Genomic DNA, 7,295 nt, shown 5'->3' with positions numbered 1-7,295 from the left:
CCTGAGGGATTATACCTCTGGGACAGGTAAAAGTGAAAGTACATAGTGCTATGATGCATCCTTTGGTTACAGCTTAAAACTTCAAATAAACTTTAAAAATTGGGGATTGGAAACATACATTCAATTCTCTGCTTTTGCTCTACCTATTTTTTGTTTGCTTGTTTACTTGCTGTAGTTGTTTAGCATATGAAAACATAAAATAAACCTGTTTAAACACTCATGTTCTTCCATAGAGAAAGCGTACAGAAAGACAAGATGCCTTCGGGAGAAATGCCGCTCACCCCCGGCACCACACACTCTCAACTCGAAAGCCCTAGTTGCTCATATTTGTTTCCCAAACTGATTAGCAGACACTGGCTTGTTGAAGACTAGACCCAGGGATCATTTTCGAATATATGGCTCATTGGTTTTATGAGTTCTTGGTAACCATAAAGGTCTTGAATTCCTCTGCAAACAGCAAAAACATATTTCCTCTTTGTGGGGTACCAAGAGTTCATACCAAAGGCTACAGTGACATATTCTTGGTCTGTGCCTCTGAGTAGCCAAAGGCCACCACTCCACTGACATGAGGACAATCAGGCATTAATAAAAATAGTTTCTCCTTTAAAGAGAGAGACATGGTTTGAACCTGGCTGATCTTGGATAGCAACTGTTTGCTAATGAATCACCTCAATGACCAAAAATGCCAGTCAATATTACTAAAGATTCAGCAACTTTATTCTAAAGGATAGAAACATGATTTATCTACTCATTTGGATTTTCTGATTTACATTAGAAAGGATAATGTTAAGAGTAATGCTCAACATTTCTGCAGGATATTAGAGTTTGCAAAGTTTCTTTCTTTCCATGACCACTTTTGAAATCCCTCAAACCTGCCCTCAAGGCAGACAAGGCAGGCTCCAATGTGATTTGCCTGCACCTCAAGTGGAAGGGTAACAGGAGTTAAAATGAGATTCTTCCTAATAACACATTATAAAATGAGATGTGGGCTTCCCTGGTGGCACAGTGGTTGAGAGTCCGCCTGCCGATGCAGGGGACGTGGGGTCGTGCCCCGGTCCGGGAAGATCCCACATGCCACGGAGAGGCTGGGCCCATGAGCCATGGCCACTGAGCCTGCGCGTCCAGAGCCTGTGCTCCGCAACGGGAGAGGCCACAACAGTGAGAGGCCCGTGTACCGCATAAAACAAACAAACAAACAAACAAAAAACAATAAAATGAGATGCTAACCCACCAATGCAGGACTTGCAAAGGAACTGTGTCAGAAATCACATTTGCAATCCTTAGTCCAAAATCCACTCTGAAAAACTTTGAGGTTGAAGAGACCAAGAAGAAAGGATTTCTTTGGCAAGAATGCTAAGAATTACACCACCCCTACACACATTCCACAAGGAAAAGAAAGGGAAAGCATCCCTTTTACCTGTGGGAGGCTTCAGGATTACAGCTTGGAGAGCTCGACCTGGCGTCTAAAGGCACAGAGACTAGTGCTGGCTCCAAGCTTGGAGAAAGCCACAAGATGGGGCAGTGATGGGCCACCCTAAAAGCAGAGGGAGGAGACAGGTGGCATTGGAAACAGCCTGGGTTTGGAGTTTCCCTTGGGTTCCGTAAGGATCCTGTATAAAGATACCAGAATATATCATGCTATGAAAAATTCTGCCCAGGAATCCTCCTGGGAACTGGGCAGCTAGATAACCCCAAGCAAGGCTAGATATTGATATCTAGAGTCGGAAGTGGCCAGCCTGAAGGGGCACTGACTGTGTTAAAGGAACAGCAGTTGATCCCCAGTATGAGCGTTGAGCTACCACCAAACCCCCAGGGCAACAATAACTGATCATGATAGGCCCCATCAAGCCGCACCTTCCTTGCTCCCTAACTCTCTCCCACAAACCCTCTGCAGCCCTAAAGGCCCAGAGCTGACTAGGGACAGGTATTAGGGGAGGAAGAGACGTTTCCCCCCTCCGATAGAAGGCTTCCCTGCCTGAGGTATTAGTGAGTTGAGGAAGGGGAGAAGCTTCAGTGTAAAGTGAAATTTAAAGCATCAAAAATTCAAAATATCTAATGGCTACCCCGTAAAAGCTTGACTGCCCGGTAACCGTTGATTACATTTCATGGGATGTCTGAATCTGGGACTCTTGGCTGGGGCTGGCCTACCCCACAATCCATTATGAAGAACAAAATCTGGGGTGAAAGGAAGGGCAATCAACAGAAAATTGTCCCACCTTTGCTCTTCAGAGGCCTTGCTATTGTGGAAAAAGACATAATATGTACACTAGCCCTCCTGGGCTAGGACCCTCACCTAGAAAGCCGGTCCTTCCTCATGTGCTGACCTGATCTTAGTCATGCTCCCTTCTCCCAAAGAGGTAAGACATGGATCTGTCTACAAGTGACCAGGTGACCAGCTGTGTGCTGAGAGTCCCCAAACCTTACAGTCACGTGTGAGTTTAGAAGATGGAAAAAGGAAACGTGAAGAGTGTTATTCCCTAAGGGGACAGAGCTTATAATGATCTGGAGACAAAGCCATGAAAGGCAGGATGGCCTCAGCATTGCTTCTCTTGACACCCCACCTGATTCTCCTTGAATTTCATTGCTTCATAACACCCGAAGTTGTTTCATTTGAACTTAACCATTATTGATTATGCGTCTTCTCTAGAAGAGACGCTGTTTTTAAAGAAGCATCTAAAGGGAAACAGATCTCCTAGTTCCAGCGTCAGCCCTGGCCCTAACACACCATATTATGTTGGGGGCAAGTCCCTTTGTCTCTGCCTCTCTCCTTCAGTTTCCTATACGTAAAATCAGAGCACTCGAGGAGATGACCTCTAAGACCATCATTGCTCTAACACATTATACCCCATATGGAGTCTGGAAGGATTTAAATGTGGCTAAATTATACAGAATGAATTAGCCCTTGAATTTGTACAGCATATTGTAATCTTTGCAAAATTCTTGTACAATTCATTACCTAGATGGTTTATATCTTCTTCACCTTTGATTCTAAGGAATTGGTATTATTAGCCTTACAAAACAAAGGAGGAACCAGACTGAGAGAATTATCCCAAGTCACACAAATAGCAGGACCAGGAGCTAGGTGTCCTGATCCCCAGTCTGGTCTCCTTTCTTTGCCCTACAAACTCTGGTGTTTGCAGTTCATAACAACACGGGCAGCTCCTGGGAACTAGTGAGGGTCCTTTCTCACTAATGGCAGGTAACAACATTATACTGGTCTTTCTCAAAGTCCCCAAGGCTGGTCTGATTAAGTGGGTTCTTCCCAGAGGGTCTTGTGAACCTTAAGTAACCTTCTTTCTAAGTTCCTTTCAGTAACTCTGACCATTTGGAGAGAAAACAAACCCATACACAGAGGAATTTAAGGTGTTATTTTAACTTTGTATACCATGCATAAAAAGTTACCCTTTCACTTGAATTTTTGAATATAAGTTGGGAAAAAGAAAAGTTTTGGCACGTGTTCTCCAGGTGAATGCCCCAGGGCCTGAAGTTTAACTCCAGGACAGCCAACAAAACACCAGGGTAACCAGTTCCCTACTCCCCCACCCTCTCCCACAAAGTCCCCTCCCCTTCACTGTATCTCACCAGCCACCTGTGAGGTTCCAGACTTTCTTCAGGCACTCTGCATTTAAAGCAAGAACTTGGCCCCGACACTCAGAATCTCTCCTGACTTACGGTCTTTGTCTCGTTCACTGAAAGAAGAGAATTATTACTATATTATTTAAGGAGAAATAAACATCAAGAACATATTCAGTCATTACAAGAGCACAGAACATCCTTATGATACAAAGACCCAACACACACACACACACAAGCGGCCATAAACATGAATTACTGGATAGTTATTCAGAAGGTCAGGAATCCCAAACCATCCAGGGCACAGCTAGTAATCTAACAGAGGAAAATTCTCCTGAAAAAGGACTTAAAATATCAAACACCCAGTTGCACCAGGCATTTTTCTGGGTGCCTAACCCGCAAAATATAGACCTCACAGAACTTTCATTATACACATTGTTATTCCTACTTTACAGAATAGAAATATAAGCTCAGGAATGTTAAGTAGTACTGCCAGGGGACACATAACTTATAAAAGATGGACCTAGGATTTGAACTCAGGATTCTCTGAATAAAAATTCCATGCTCTTTTCTCTGTTTCATGCAATGTCTCCAGTGATAGGTAGCGGTCTAAACTCTGTATAAATCACTCTGATTGGAGTCCTCAAGTCTTCCCCTAAATTGTGTAGCATAAAATAAGCAAGCAGCTACGGGCAGCAGCCAAAGCATCTGCATAGAAGCAAATAAAATACACAGGACAGAAAAAATATATATAGCTAGTGTTGCATATTATATTCTTTCATTTATTTTCACATGTATCGTGTCTGTTAACCATCATGACACCACGAAGCAGTTATAACTGCCCCAGCTTTGCGTTTAAGAAATGAAGCGATTGTCATTATGTTTCAGTGCAGGGGCACAAGAGCCAGGAGTCTTTCAGTAATTTCTGCATGTTTCGGTATATTACAGCATGGAATCATCAGGACTGATCAGGCGTAGTCAATTTGTATTCAATATCTGCAGATGAATAAGAACAAGTTTTAAAGATTTCTACCAAAAATGTTTAAAATATAAAAAGTTTTTTTGAGAAATAATCAACAATATATGGGACAAGTCACTTTTGAGGAAGAGTTCACTCCTTGACAATGTGTATCTCCCCATATTTCTTTCCTTCCATACACAGATTCAACTCTCATTTTGTTCACTAATCTTTTACATGGATACTTTTACCTATTCCACTTGACATAAAATAACTGGTATAACCCCATAAAGAGAGAGAAGAATTATCCAGAAGCATTAAGACGATCATGTTTCCTACACCGTTATTAAGAAAACGAATTTAAGGACTCCAGAATGTATTGTCACAATGACCCACTGGCTCCCTGCTCAGAATTCTCTTCTACTTTGCCTAGTGCTGGAACCCTGCTACCTAGAGACAAATGCAGGTCTTCTGGGAGCTTTGACTACCACCCCAAGTAACCCTCGGATGGCCTACAAACGGTACTGATAACATCTGATCATTCTTTCACTCATCAATCCCCTAAATTTGCCACTGCAGAAAGACGGAGTGTTACTGGCAAGTGAGTAGCATCCCACAGGGCGGAGGGTGTGCCCTGCTCAACGTCAGGCTTTTCAGCTGAGTGGACAATCTGGTGTAACAGTGGGATGCTGGGAGCAGGGACACCGGACACCAAAGCTCTCCTGGTCCTGTTGGTAACTTCATTTCCCAAACGTTCATAATTAAACAGCTTTTATTGAAGTAATCAGCATGAGCTCCTTAGCTTTGTTTTTGCAACCGGTATCGTGTTTATGGAGCCAAATATTAGAGACTTTGATACTGAATACCTCCTCGGATGTGTTAACGTTGGCAGGGTCTCTAGATTCTGAAGATGCCGGGCTGCCTCGGCACAGCCTCCGCTCCAGCCTCCAGCTCATCAGCCCGCCCCCCCCAGACCACAAAGCAGCAGTTCTCCTGTAAGACTCACTTACAATATTTCTCCTGAAAGTCCCAGGGAATGGTGTGCAATTGAAACAGGGTGAAATATGATCTCAAAGTGTCTGTCCGACCAGAAGTTTTCAAAGAAAACATTTCTTAAATCTTGTGTTCACTGCTGTTTCAGCAGGCCAATTAGATTGGATGGGACTTGGGGGGGAGCTGTCGCCAGTCACTGCAGCAGGAATAGCAAACAAGACTTAGAGCAAATAAACGAGCCCCAAACTGGCATCCCAGGGGCCCCTGGCCAATGACCTCCTTCATTCCCCAGGCGGGATGACCAGCCCACCCGCTGGGACCCCGGGCCAAACTACAGGTTAATCAGATGAGACATTAGTTAGCAGCCTCGATTACTAGAAAGTAATTAATCAGGGAAAGTCTCCAAACAGGAGGAGGATAAATAAACAGCAGGCACATGCAGTCCCATTTTGGCTCTAGATAAGGCTGCCATCCAGGTGTCCTGCTGGGGTAGAGTCCATCTATCTTGTTCCATTCCTCTTAGGAAATGTGGTGACATTTCTCACATCTGCCTAGAAAATGCAAAGCCAAGAGGGCTCTGAATGGGAAGAAGATGAGGGACTTTGGAAAAACTATTAGAGGAAAGGCTCCCGGGGGACAGGGTGGGGGACAGGGGTGGTTGTGGGGAGCTTTGCCCTCCCTGTACCTCCTTTTTCATTGTATGTAAATTCTGCCTTATTTCCACATTTAAAAAAAAAAAAGAAGAAGAAGAAAAGGTTCTCTGTGGGTTTCCAAACTCCTATTCATTTGGAGAAAACCAGGGGCTCAAGTGCTTTTCTTATGTCTGGGCATAAGAAGCCCACTGGTTCATTAGCCCCCGAGACTCTGTGCAGCTTCAGGGACTCTCGGTACAAGCCATGAAGGATTCAGACCATACGAAATTACTGGTTTCTTCTTCAATATTGATTTGGGGATGAGGAAGATTAGAAAGGATGGGAAGAAAATGTAGTGAAATGCAAGTGGAAAGTATCAACCATTGGTCCAGCTTGACCCAACACATTATATCAAATAAGGTCATTTGTTTATGTTGCATCTTTTTCCTTCTGGAGGAACAAAAAATGTCAGCAACTAGAGAATGTGTGTAATGTAAACACGGCTGTGTTAGCTCAGCTTCAGGGAAAGCACACCCAAACGTAAGTCAGTGCAGGACACCCTCTGCTCAGAGGACAAGCACAATGATTTTAACCTAATGACCCACTCTTAAACGGCTCTACAGCAAATCGCAATTAAATAAATACCACTTAACAGAAGAGATTTGTTTTACAGCTAGACTAGTTGTGGGGAGAGAAAGAGAAGGCTGAATGAGCCACTTAATCTTTAATTATAAAATTAAGGTCGTTTCCAAATATTGTTATGAATTCAACCTCACAAGCTAAATTTATAAAATGTCACAGCCATGAGTTACAGGCATTCTGGAACAAAACAGAGAGATGGGAGGTGTGGAGGTCGACCAAAAACTGAGGTTGCTTTAGTTTGTTGTCTTAAACTAAAGTTGAGTCTAGTGGCCTTTCTTTGGCCCAAGGATTGGGAAGACCTGATTAGAGCTGTATAAAATCATGGCATAGACACCAGTGAATGAGTGAAAACTGCAGCCACATGTGTTGCTGTGGGAAACTACAGGACTGAGGGTCAGGAGAGCTGAAGTCAAGGCCTGGCTCTGCTGGTCTCTGGAGCACCAGGGAGGAATCAGCTGGAATGGAGGAGGGACAGCTATTACGGCTTGTAGCTGACA

General features: G+C 43.7%; 1 long non-coding RNA gene across 2 annotated transcripts in view; it reads right to left on the bottom strand.

The window, feature by feature from the left end:
- Positions 1-3,588: 3,588 nt before the first annotated feature.
- LOC308627764 overlaps positions 3,589-7,295 on the bottom strand; it is a 48,840-nt gene continuing 45,133 nt past the window's right edge. Inside the window, exon 3 of one of the 2 annotated variants that reach the window (XR_014017431.1) lies at positions 3,589-3,689. This is a non-coding gene — a long non-coding RNA (uncharacterized lncRNA). Of the gene's footprint in view, positions 3,690-4,369; positions 4,570-7,295 lie in introns of those variants that run through there. The other variant, XR_014017432.1, reaches the window with a different exon arrangement.

Source organism: Mesoplodon bidens (genome assembly GCF_964165515.1).
Source record: "Mesoplodon bidens genome assembly, chromosome: 14".
NCBI lineage: Eukaryota > Metazoa > Chordata > Mammalia > Artiodactyla > Ziphiidae > Mesoplodon > Mesoplodon bidens.
This window is presented reverse-complemented; position numbering and strand designations above follow the sequence as displayed.